General features: G+C 49.8%; 1 protein-coding gene across 2 annotated transcripts in view; it reads right to left on the reverse strand.

Moving 5' to 3' along the window:
• ZNF83 (zinc finger protein 83) overlaps nt 1-13,292 on the reverse strand; it is a 90,817-nt gene that overhangs the window by 62,829 nt on the left and 14,696 nt on the right. The window lies entirely within an intron of this gene.

Raw genomic sequence — 13,292 nt, forward strand, 5'->3', positions numbered from 1 at the left:
TCCCTCACCCATCCTCAACTTTGCCATCTGTTATGGGTCTTTCTCACTCTTCTTTTCTGTCTCAGGTTTTCTACTGCTCGGAGCGAATCTTCCAGAGGCTGGAGCTGGACAGGCAAGACCACCCCGTGGCACAAGACAGGCCCCGGGCACCTCCCCAATGCGGGCTCAGCGGAAGCGGTAACTGAGGAGGGGAGACCTGGGGAGCGGCAGGGCCCCTCACAAGGAGGGAGGCGTGGGGGCGACGGCGCCTTAGCACAACGGTGGGGTCTGCAGGATCCGACGACCAGGCAGAGGACGCGTCTTCCCAGGGACTGGGGCGGCGGCGCTGCACTCAGTGGGCCGGCGAGAGTGAGGGTGGGAGGCGCCCGGGCCGGGAATCCCCCTGTCCAGTGAGGACTTTAAAAAGCGAGGGGTGGGGCCGGGAGTGGTGGCTCACACCGGTAATCCAAGCACTTTGGAAGCCAAGGCGGGCGGATCACCTGAGGTCGGGAGTTCAAGACCAGCCTGACTAACATGGTGAAACCCCGTCTTTTTTAAAAAAAGAAAAAAAATAGGCCGGGCGCGGTGGCTCAAGCCTGTAATCTCAGCACTTTGTGAGGCCGAGGCGGGTGGATCACGAGGTCAAGAGATCGAGACCATCCTGGTCAACATGGTGAAACCTAGTCTCTACTAATACAAAAAAAAAAAAAATTAGGTGGGCATGGTGGCGCGTGCCTGTAATCGCAGCTACTCAGGAGGCTGAGGCAGGAGAATCGCTTGAACCCAGGAGGCGGAGGTTGCGGTGAGCCGAGATCGCGTCATTGCACTCCAGCTTGGGTAACAAGAGCGAAACTCCGTCTCAAAATAAATAAATAAATAAATAAATAAAATAAAAGGGAGGAGCGGGAGGAGTTAGAAAAAGGTCTTGAGCAGGAAAAGGAAGTGTATACAGTGCCCTATAGCAGAAAAACCAGGGACGGGACAAACCTGAGAGCGACTTTACACCCAAAAGGGAGCGACCCTCGGACTCTCACGGGGACGTCTCAATTTGCTCTGGGTGAAGAAAAACGGGTGAGAATTTCCAGTTCTGTGGGCCCACGTCCCAGATACAGAAGCGCTGGGCACATGGGAAGCAGAGACTGAATTCAGTACAGCGAAACTCGCGCGTCACAAACGGACCTTCGCTCCACGCGAGCCGCTTCCCGCTTTGCGCGAGTGCGCGTGCGCAGGACGGAAGTCCGTCCTGGGCGGGGCCTGCAGGGAGGTGGGCGGGGCCTGGCAAGGTAGGGGCGGGGCGCAAGGCGGAGAGACCTGACCCTTCAGAACCCGCAGAGATGTCGGGGGCAGCATGTGTGTGTCTCTCAGCCTTGATCCCAGCGCCTCTGTTTCTCAGGTTTTCGAGGTGAGACCGTCCAGGAAGGTTGAGGCCTGATTCAAAAGCCCTGCAATTGTCTGGAAGCCATCTAATAGCACTAACATGTTTTAATAACCTTGAGGTAGGCCAGGCACGGTGGCTCACCCCTATAATGCCAACACCGTGGGAGACTGAGGCAGGAGGATCACAAGGTCAGGAGATCAAGACTATCCTGGCTAACACGGTGAAACCACGTCTCTACTAAAAGAATACAGAAAGTTAGCCAGGCGTGGTGACACGCCTGTAGTCCCAGCTACTTTGGAGGCTGAGGCAGGAGAATTACTTGAGCCCAGGAGGTAGAGGTTGCAGGGAGCGGAGATCGCACCACTGCAGTCAAGCCTGGGTGACAGACTAAGACTCAAAAAAAAAAAAAAAAGGCCGGGCGCGGTGGCTCACGCCTGTAATCCCAGCACTTTGGGAGGCTGAGGCGGGTGGATCACGAGGTCAAGAGATCGAGACCATCCTGGTCAACATGGTGAAACCCCGTCTCTACTAATACAAAAAATTAGCTGGGCATGGTGGCGCGTGCCTGTAATCCCAGCTACTCGGGAGGCTGAGGCAGGAGAATTGCCTGAACCCAGGAGGTGGAGGTTGCGGTGAGCCGAGATCGCGCCATTGCACTCCCGCCTGGGTAACAAGAGTGAAACTCCGTCTCAAAAAAAAAAAACAAAAGAAAAAGAAAGTTAAAGAGTAACTTCAACCACAAATATATATAAAGTTCTTCAGTAAAGGTAAAGAAAAGGACAGATAGGCCGGGCAGGGTGGTTCACACCTGTAATCCCAGCACTTTAGAAGGCCAAGGCGGGGGGGGGGGAATCACACGAGGTTGGGGGTTAGAGACCAGCCTGAGCAACAAAAAGACACCCTGTCTCTATTAAAAATACAAAATTAGCTGGGCATGGTGGCACATGCCTGTAATCCCAGCTACCCAGGAAACTAAGGCAGAAGAATCACTTAAACCTGGGAGATGTAGGATGCAGTGAGTGGGGATTGCACCACTGCACTCCAGCCTTGGCAACAAGAGCAAAACTCCGTCTCATAAATAAATAAACAGTTACAGAAATTGATATAAGTGTACCTTTTCTTCATAATTCATTTTGTATTTTTTAGAAGAAAAACACATGAAAAAAAACACTGTACATCTATGTTAATGGAAATGCAACATACACAGAAATAATTCTGATATAAATAACAAAAACTTCTACTGGAGAAGAGGTGCTTTTTGCAGGTTATAAAGTTTTGTTTTGTTTTTTTCTTCTGGGACAGATTCTTGTTCTGCCCAGGCTAGTGCAAGGCTGTAACCTTGGCTCACTGCAACCTCCACCTTCCAGGTTCAAGAGACGTTCCTGCCTTAGCCTCTGAGTAGCTGGGATTACAGGAGCCCACCACCGCACCCGGATGATTTTTGTATTTTTAGTAGAGACGGAGTTTTGCCATGTTAGCCAGGCTGGTTTTGAACCCCTGATCTCAGGTGATCCACCGGCCCTGGCCTCCCAAAGTGCTGGGATTATAGGTGTAAGCACCCGGCCAGGTAATGCAAATTTTAAGTTTTATTATTATGCTATAACTTTAAGATGTTTAACATACCAGCTACATAACCTCCTCCCAAATATCTACACAACACACTTCAGTTTTTCGTACTGAAAGGAATGGATACTAATGTGATTGTTATATTCACATTGTAATCATGCTGAAACCACTTACGTGTTTACTAAAAACTAAAAGCCAAAACTATTTAAAATAATAACAATGGCTGGGCATGGCGGCTCACGCCTGTAATCCCAGCGCTTTGCGAAGCTGAGGCAGGTGGATCACTTGAGATCAGGAGTTCAAGACCAGTCTGGCCAACATGGGGAAACCTCATCTCTACTAAAACCACGAAAATTAGCTGGCCGTGGCGGTGGGCACCTGCAGTCCCAGCTACTTGGGAAGCTGGGACACAAGAATCCTCTGAGCCTGGGAGGTGGACTCTGCGGTTAGACAAGCTCACGTCACTGTAATGCAGCCTGCGTGACAGAGTAAGACTCTGCCATAAAAAAATAATAAAAATAAAAATAAAGGAAATAAGAAAGCAGTCAAAGCACGTCTACAAACAAAAGAGCAATGAAACACAAAAAGTAGTAAATGAGAAATGAAGAACAAAGAAAACCTATAAGAATTACAGATCATATTTAACAAAAAGACAAAGGCAAGGTTTTTCTCCATCAGTAATACCTCCAGCGTAAATACTTAACTCTGCACTCAGAAGAAAAAGACTGGCTGAATCAATAGGAACCGACTACGTGTTGTCCACAGAAGACTCGTATTAGCCCTAAGGACACACACACGCTACAATTCAAAAAATAAAAACCAGCCGGGCATGCTGGCTCATGCCTGTAATCCCAGCACTTTGGGAGGCCAAGGTGGGTGGATCACAAGGTCAGGAGATCGAGACCATCCTGGCCAACATGGTGAAACCCCGTCTCTACTAAAATACAAAAAACTAGCCAGGTGTGGTGGCGTGTGCCTCTCGTCCCAGCTACTTGGAAAGCTGAGGCAGGGGAATCGCCTGAACCAGGGAGGCAGAGGTTGCGGTGAGCCGAGATCGAGCCATTGCACTTTAGCCTTACAACAGAGCAAGACTGTCACAAAAATAAATAAATAAAATAAAATACCAACAGGTATGGGGGTTGGAGGCTGTAATCTCAGCTACTTGAGAGACCAAGGAGGCTCTCCTGAGCCCAGGAGATCAAGACCAACTTCAACAACACAGCAAGACCCCGTCTCTAAAATAAAAAAAACTAAAAAATCAGCCCGGCCTGATGGCATGGACCTGTACCAGCTGGCATTGGAAGCTGGAGTGGGACAATCACTTGAGCCCAGGAATTCAAGGTTGCAGTGAGCCATGATGACACCATGGCACTGCACTCTGGGTGACAGAAAAAGACACTGTATTTTTAAAAAATTGTTTTAATACAAAATAACACAAAAGATACCTAATGATATTCCAAGCAAATGTCATCCAAGGAAAGCAGAGCCGGCAACAGTTAAATATGTTTTAACACAAAATTATTATTATTATTATTATTATTATTTCTTTGAGACGGAGTTTCGCTCTTGTTGCCGAGGCTGGAATGCAATAGCTCGATCTCGACTCAACGCAACCTCCGCCTCCTGGGTTCAGGCAATTCTCCTGCCTCAGCCTCCTGAGTAGCTGGGATTACAGGCACGTGCCACCATGCCCAGCTAATTTTTTGTATTTTTAGTAGAAACGGGGTTTCACCATGTTGACCAGGATGGTCTCGATCTCTTGACCTCGTGATCCATCTGCCTCAGCCTCCCAAAGTGCTGGGATTACAGGCATGGGCCACTGTGCCCGGGACAAACTTATTTTATAGGAGACAAGGAAGGACATTATATCACGATAATAGGGTCAATTCACCAAGAATATACAAGAACTAGAGACACATACGCATGACTATCAGAGCTCCATATTTAAAGCCAATGTTTACATAATCCAAAATATTGCTCCACAGCAATACTAGATGATTTCAACATACGACTTTCAATAATGGATAAAACAAGAGAGCTGATAATATAAAAGCAGAGAGAGGCTGGGTGCGTGGCTCACGCTGTAATCCCAGCTCTTTGAAAGGCTGAGGCCTGCAGATACCCTGAGGTCAAGAGTTTGAAACCAGCCAGGCCAACATGGTGAAACCACATCACTACTAAAAATACAAAAATTAGCTGGGCATGGTAGCAGGTGCCTGTAATCCCAGCTACTCAGGAGGCTGAGGCAGGAGAATCACTTGAACCTGGGAGGAGGAGGTTACAATGAGCTGAGACCATGTAGCTCCAGTGTGGGCTACAGAGCAAGACTCCTTCTTAAAAAGAAAAAAAAGTCCAAGATGAAAGTGACAATAACTTAACAAGTAACAGTGCACTTCAAACCAGAGGCGTCATTTCTGTGAGCTACGCTCCCCATGAGGGCCTGGGGACCCATTACAGGATCCTTCTCTTGGCTGTCTTTCCCACTCAGCTGAGTAACCATGTCAGAAGAGCCACCTACTCCCCTGTGACACACACCATAAAGTGTATAAAGCACAACTGAAGAATGGCTGCGTGACCTTGTAGAATAAGAAGAAATGCATATATTGGTGTCTTTCCCGGTTCCTGACACAGAGCTTTGAAGACCTTGGGATGTCCTGGGTGATGGGAGCGTGATTTGTCCTCATGAGGACACCTCTATGGTCTCCTGGACGGGGCTGATCACCAGCAAGATCAGGGCAGGCTTAGAAGCATGAACAGTCACTGCCATCCACTATCCTCCAGGAAGGAGAGAGGGGCTGGAGGCTGAGTTCATATCATCATGACTACGTGGTGAAGCCTCCATGCAAATACATGAACTATGTGGGACGAGAGCTTCCAGATGCTGAACACATGCAGGTGCCTGGGGCACGGCACACCCGTGAACCTCCCCACGGTCCTTGTGTGGAGCCAGCTCACTAAAAAGATGTCTCTGAAGGCCGGGCGTGGTGGCTCATGCCTGTAATCCCAGCACTTTGGGAGGCCGAGGCGGGTGGATCACAAGGTCAAGAGATCCAGACCATCCTGGTCAACATGGTGAAACCCCGTCTCTACTAAAAATACAAAAAATTAGCTGGGCATGGTGGCGCGTGCCTGTAATCCCAGCTACTCAGGAGGCTGAGGCAGGAGAATTGCCTGAACCCAGGAGGCAGAGGTTGCGGTGAGCCGAGATCGTGCCATTCCACTCCAGCCTGGGTAACAAGAGCGAAACTCTGTCTCAAAAAAAAAAAAAAAAAAAAAGATGCCTCTGGTTTTACGTTCACTGTTACTTGTTTCAGCCACTGCTACTTTCATCTAGGACATTTCTATATATTACACGTGATCTTGGCTTGTATTTAGTCTTTGTGTTCTTTGTCTTATATCAATGTGTGGAACTGTTACCTCAGAGAATGACTACTGATTCACATGTGAGTGCCTCCCCCTGTGGATCTCCGCCTCTGGCTGTCCATCTGAGTCCGGTGAAACATCCTTCATCAAGAACCTAAGGAGGTGTTTCACTGAACTTTGATGGCTGCCCTAGCAAAGTAATCAAACCCAACAAAAAGGTTCAGGGAGCCCAACTCACAGCTGGTTGGTCAGAGGAACATGTGACAATCTACACTTGCAACTGGCATCTGAGGTCGGAGGCCGGCCTTGCCAGCCTGGGGACTCAACCCTTCACCTGTGAGATCTGACGCTAACTCCAGGTAGGCAGTGTCAGAACTGAATTAAACTACAGGACATTCAGTTTACGTCTGTCCAAGACTGGGATGTGGTGGGGAAAACGCACCCATTCTGGTGATCAGAAGGGAGGCATTCTGTGCTCAGTGGCATGTGAGAGTAGAAAAAGCACTTTGTATTTTCACCTTTTTGAATCTCAGTCTTACGAACTTATCAGGCATAATCTCTGTATTATTCTGTCCTTCATCTCCTCCCCAAAGGAAAAGAAACTGTGGCTCATGGCTCAGGCCCACGCCGCCGCCATCCCCCAGGAAGAACCAGCCTGAGAAGACCAGCCCACAGATCCAAGGCTGAGTATCCGGTCACCATGTGATCAGCTGCCAAATTGCAGCCCTTAACAAGGCCACCCCTAAGGCTGTACATTTTGAAAAACTCAAATTTCCCAGAAGTCAGACGAAGCTTCACTGCTACAAGGGGGCTCCTTCCAAGGGAACTGATCGTTGGATCAAAAACTCATCTCTGAAGAACAAACCAAGAAAATTCTAACATCTCTTCACCCACCCTTCCGTATCGGTGCACGCCCCGTACCTTCTCCTTCACCCTTACTTCTCTTCCCCTCACCTACTTACCACGCTCAAGGACATAACCTCCAACTCACGTGTGCTCTGCACCTCCTCTTGAGGGGCCCGCCACCCTCCTCATCCCCACACATCAGCTAAGAGGATCACTCCCAGCAGAAGACTGGCAAGCAGACTTCACCCACATGCCCCCCGTCAAGAAAAGCTAGGTTTCTTCCTGACCTCATAGATAGATACCTTCTCTCGGTGGGTGGCAGCGCTCCCCACTTCCTCAGAAAAGGCTGCAGGCGTTTCCCAAATACTTTCTGCAGAAATCATCCCTAGCTGTGGTCTCCTGCACTCCATTCAATCAGACAACGGCCCCAGCTTCGTCTCCCACATCACCCACCAAGTCTCTCAGTCCCTCGGTGGCGCCTCCATATTCCACACCGACCCCAGTCATCAGGAAAAGTTGAAAGGGCAAATGGGATCCTTAAGACTCAGTTAACCAAACTCACTCTGGACCTCCCTTCTGCCCATACTCCAGCCCAACAGCAACCTCCTTATTCAGCCCACTTGAGTTAATGTACAAACGCCCTTTCCTCTTACAAAACAGGCCCCCTCCTCTCAGCTAGAATACCTCCCAACACTCCCACATCTGACCCCTCCTCCGTGAACACGGTGACCAAAGCCTCACGAAGGCCCAGCTAACCAGGCCCTCCTCCCAGGAGAATGTTTTCCTAAAGCCCTTGATCCCACAAGCCTTAACCAAAATGGGAAGGCCCCGTTCGGGTTCTCCTCACAACCCCGCTGGGACAAACTCTTAGGACACCCTTCTTGCTATCATCACACAGGTTAAAAAGGGAGCCCCCGAGGCCCCCACTGGCCTGTCAACTCCCTCCTCGCCAACCACCCAGCAATACTCAGCATCACGTCGGGCCAACCCAACTCCACCTCACACCCATTCCAGAGCAACCGCTACCAGATAACGAAGCAAAACTACCCTCTCTTTGTTCCTGCTTCAAAGAGCCCTGGCTGTGCCTCCCCGTCTCGGACACTGCCTACATTGCCAACCCGGTCCCCACCCAAGACTGGCTACACACCAAAGTATGTGTCACCCCCAATTTCAACTAGGCGGACCTTTCCAATATGATTTACAACAACTGATACGCTTTCTGAATCCTTGATGGAGCGTATCAAACCCCTAACCTTCACCAGACAGGCAGCTCTTTCTCCCCACATGAATCACACCCAGCCCCTAATAAACCCCATCACCACACAGCCCTGCTCTCCGACGCCACTTCCCGACCAGCCATTACTCAGGCCACCTGCTCCCCCAGCAGTGTGACGTCACCCCACAACTCCAACCCTCCACAATCACATAAACCAAAACAGACTCAACGCTGCGCTCTGCTGCTCAAGCCCTTCCAAACTCTCCATTTCCCTACTTAAGAAGTCAGGTTTCTGTAACGGCAGACACACTCCCTGCTTAAACCCCTGGCTAGCCTCCTGTGATGCCAAGCCACCCAAGACTGGCTCCTCCCCCATCCTTCACCAATAACCTCTCACTGGATCCTCGTAGACACAAAATGCTTCTTCCTCCACTGAGTAGATAAAAAACCAGACTCCCCAACCCACCCCTCATGCACCTCTTCAACCACTCACCGCAGCTGCCCTAGCAGGGACTTTAGGAGTATGGCTTCTAAAGGACAAAAACTGTACACATCATGTTAACATGCACAGTCAGGTCTGCCTGCCAAGCCAAGGCGTCTCTCCCTGTGCGGTGCCTCCCTTCATATCTGCCTTCTTACTAACTGGACTGGCGCCCGCACCTTAGTCTTCTTCCCCTAAAATCAGTATCGCCCCAGGAAACCAATACTTGCCTATCCTGGTTGACACCCCCACAGTTTATACCCTTGCTTCTAGAAATAAGAATAGCCACAGGTGTCCGAATAAGAACAGCCAGAATATCCCCACGTCCCTTTCATACGATCGCTCTTTGCAGAAACCTCACAGAAGACATGGCCAAATCCATTTCAACACTCCAAACACAAACACGTTCGCTAGTGGCAGGTGTCCTGCAAAATCACAGAGGCCTCGATCTCCTTAACCACCAAAAAAGGAGGCCTCTGCTTTTTTTTTTTTTTTTTTTTGGTGTTTTTAGTAGAGACGGAGTTTCGCAATGTTGCTCAGGATGGTCTTGATCTCCTGACCTCGTGATTTGCCCACCTTGGCCTCCCAAAGTGCTGGGATTACAGGTGTGAACCACTGCACCCGGCCAGCCTCTGCATTATTTTCTTAGACGAACGATGCTGTTTTTATCTGAACCAATCTGGAATAGTACAAAATGTGGTCAAAAGACTCAAAGGCTGAGCCCAAAAACTCAAAGAAAACAATTCTTCTGCCTGGCCCAGCCGGTCTCTCGGCCCCGGGGCCCCCCGGCTGCTTCCTCCCCGGGCCTGCTATAACTCTCCTCCTCTTAGTCCTTGTCGCGTTCTCGCCCAGTTTCCGCAGAATCGAATACGAGCTTTTACCCGCGGTACGGTACGAGACGTGATGACGTTCCACGACTACCAACTTGCAAGCCAGCATCGTCCAACACCCCTGCTGAGCACGAAGCGGCGAGAAAAAGCAACGCCCCTTTATCCCTTTCTTCCATGTATACAACAAAACACTGGACACATTAGGATCACGTGACAGGCCCATGGGTCTCCCCCACATTCTCCCCATTAAGCCAAGCTTATAACAGAAACAGCCTCAGGCCTTATAAACAGGGCACCTAGGTTTCAGGATGTGGTCGCACCTGGCTCTAGAACCCAGGATGTTGACCCCAATGGACAGGATGTCAGCCTTAAGAACCAGAATACGGTTTTACTGAGAACAGCATCCGGCCACATGCAAACTCCCATATAACCCACGTAGTCTGTAAGCCAGGCTGCTGCCTTCCCTGCCTGTCGCGAGGCAGCCTGGCAGGTTGAAGAAACTTGCTAAACCTGGCCTTGGGTCTCTCTCTCCTTTCCTTCGTGATCTTACACCAACCTCAAGTGACCCGCCTACCTCAGCTTCTCAAAGCGCTGGTATTACGGGCATGAGGTACAGCGCATGACCTTTATTCCTTTCTTTTTTTTTTTCCGAGATGCAGGTTGCTCTTGTTGTCCAGGCTGGAGTGCAATGGCACAGTCTTGGCTCACTGTAACTCCCTGTCCCAGGTTCAAGCGATTGACCTGCCTCAGCCTTGCTAGTAGCTGGAACTACAGGCATGTGCCACCACACCCAGGTAATTTTTGTATTTTTAGTAGAAACGGGGTTTCTTCATGTTTGTCGCACTGGTCTCGAACTCCTGACCTGAGGTGATCCACCCGCCTCAGCCTCCCAAAGTGCTGGGATTACAAGCGTGAGCCACTGCACCTGGCCTTTTTTTTTCCTATTTCAAATGGACAAGCAGACTATCTGAATAAGAGAGAGGGCTCCATCCAGTATCCTGGGCCCCAGCTGCAAAGAAGGAGCAGCCCATGTTTCCCACCTCCTGATTAGGCATGGCAAATACAGGAAATGGGATGGATCCCGAATAGGTCAAGGGGCAGGTGTATGGAGGCCTCAGCTCTGAGCTACAGGGACAGAGAACGGAGCATCAGATGGAATCAAGTACAGAGGAGACCGCGGCAGGAAGAGACCCTTTGACAGCCCTCCCTGTGCCACAGAGGCAAGAAACCAAAGAGGTCACAGAAGCCAGACGACACGGTGCTGCTCATCAGGATAAACACTCTGCCTTTGTCTCTGAGCTGCAGCACCGCTAGAACGCCCAAAGATCAAACTACTGCACATCTAAAGAGAGAGGGGCCGGGCGTGGTGGCTCACACCTGTCATCCCAGCACTGTGGGAGCCTGAGGGGGGCAGATTGCCTGAGGTCAGGAGTTCAAGACCAGCCTGGCCAACACAGCAAAACCCCATTTCTACTAAAAATATAGAAATGATCCAGGTGTGGTGGTGTTGCACGCCTGTTGTCCCAGCTACTTGGGAGGCTGAGGCAGGAGAATCACTTCAGCCTGGGCAGCGGAGGTTGCAGTGAGCTATTGCGCCACTGCACTCCAGCCTGGGCAACAGAGCGAGAGCCTGTCTCAAATATAAACGCATGAAGAACACAGAGATAAATGGGGCAAAGAAACATGTCCACTCAGAGATCTAAGGATTTAAGCTTCTGCCATAGAATTCCTCCACTGGCAGAGAGTTCCCCAACACACTGTTTGAAGGTGTAGCTTCCTTGTTGCCCAGCTGAGCACCCCCTGTGTAATCCCAGCACTTTGGGTGGCCAAGGCAGGCAGATCATGAGGTCAAGAGATCGAGACCATCCTGGCCATCCTGGTGAAACTCTGTCTCCACTAAAAATATGAAAATTAGCTGGGCATGGTGGCTCATGCCTGTAGTCCCAGCTACTTGGGAGGGTGAGGCAAGAGAATGGCTTGAACCTGGGAGGTGGAGGTTCCAGTGAGCCAAGATCATGCCACTACACTCCCCTCTGGGTGACAGAGCAAGACTCCATTTTAAAAAAAAAAAAACAAACAGTTCCCACCCATCTGGATGTTTTTGCTATTTTCGCCACAGTCCAGGGCTCTTCCCTGGCTCCAACGTGGTCAGAAATAGATGACAGGTCAGAAATAGACTCCTATGTATAAAAAGACTGGAGCATGACGTGCTGGAGCTTTCTAGAGTCCCAGCTATGATTCAGTAGGAAAAAAGACATTACAGATAGATCGAGGACAATATTTCACAAATTCCTCCCTGACTGCAGAATGCTTCGGCAGCACTGCAGTATGTGGACATCAAGCTCTCTTTTAAGAACTACTGAATCGAAAACACATGAGTAGTAAACAGGGAACTGCGTATCTTTAGTCTCCCAGAAGGTTCTGTTTTTGTTTTTGTTTTTTCAGACAGTCTCACTCTGGGCTGGAGTGCAGTGGCACGTTCTTGGCTCACTGCAACCTTTGTCTCTGCAGTTCAAGCGATTCTCCTTCCTGAGCCTTTCTAGTAGCTGAAATTGTAGGCGTGCGCCACCATGCCCAGCCAATTTTTGTATTTTTCATAGGAACGGAGTTTCACCATGTTGACCAGGATGGTCTCGATCTCTTGACCTTGTGATCCACCCGCCTCAGCCTCCCAAAGTGCTGGGATTACAGGTGTGAGCCACCACGCTTGGCTGCCACAAGGTTGATGCCTACTTTATTTCTAGAACCCTCACTGAGGCAGCCTGAAGAATGCAGAACATCTAAACAAATGGGACAGTTAAAGTCCAGATGCTACATTATGAAGCTTCTCATTTCAAAATCAATTCGGCTTCCATTTTAGTCAAGCAAGGATGCGCCTCCCAGGATGGTGATCAGTTCGAAGTGAAAGTCTGTGAGAGTGTGCATCGTGTGAGAGGACGGGAGGAAAAGAGTCAAAACCCACACCACTAGAGTGCACGTTAACGAACTTTAAGAAAGGCTTGTGACCGGGCGCGGTGGCTCAGGCCTGTAATCCCAGGACTTTGGGAGGCCGAGGTAGGTGGATCACGAGGTCAGGAGTTTGAGACCAGGCTGGCCAAGATGGTGAAACCCCGTCTCTACTAAAAATACAAAAATTAGCCGGGCACGTTGATGGATGCCTGGAATCTCAGCTATTCAGGAGGCTGAAGAAAGAGAATCGTTTGAACCTGGGAGGCGAAGGTTGCAGTGAGCCGAGATCATGCCGTTGCACTCTAGCCTGGGCAATAGAGTGATACTCCACCTCAAAAAAAAAAAAAAAAAAAAAAGGCTTCTCAGGAGACTATGGAGTTAAATTGTCCCCTCAGAAGTTAAGGACCTTGTGTGAGCTAGAATGGCCTTCCTTTGGGGTCGGATGGCCGGCCACAGGAACGATAGACAAACCATTGGCCGAGTGTTTAGGGCGGTGACGAGGGCATCCAGATCAGTTTCCATATATTGATTTATGGCTAAATATAGCCCAGACATGCCCTAAGTGGTTGAAATCTTGCCTAGCCGCCTACTACAAAGCCTTAGTGGCACGGACAGGGACAGAGGAGGCCAAGGAACCGACAGACCCCAAGCCCACGAGGGAAGAGACTAACAGACAAGAGGTAC

Source organism: Aotus nancymaae, unplaced genomic scaffold (assembly GCF_030222135.1).
Source record: "Aotus nancymaae isolate 86718 unplaced genomic scaffold, 86718_ANA_hifiasm-v0.15.2.pri h1tg000028l, whole genome shotgun sequence".
Classification (NCBI taxonomy): domain Eukaryota; kingdom Metazoa; phylum Chordata; class Mammalia; order Primates; family Aotidae; genus Aotus; species Aotus nancymaae.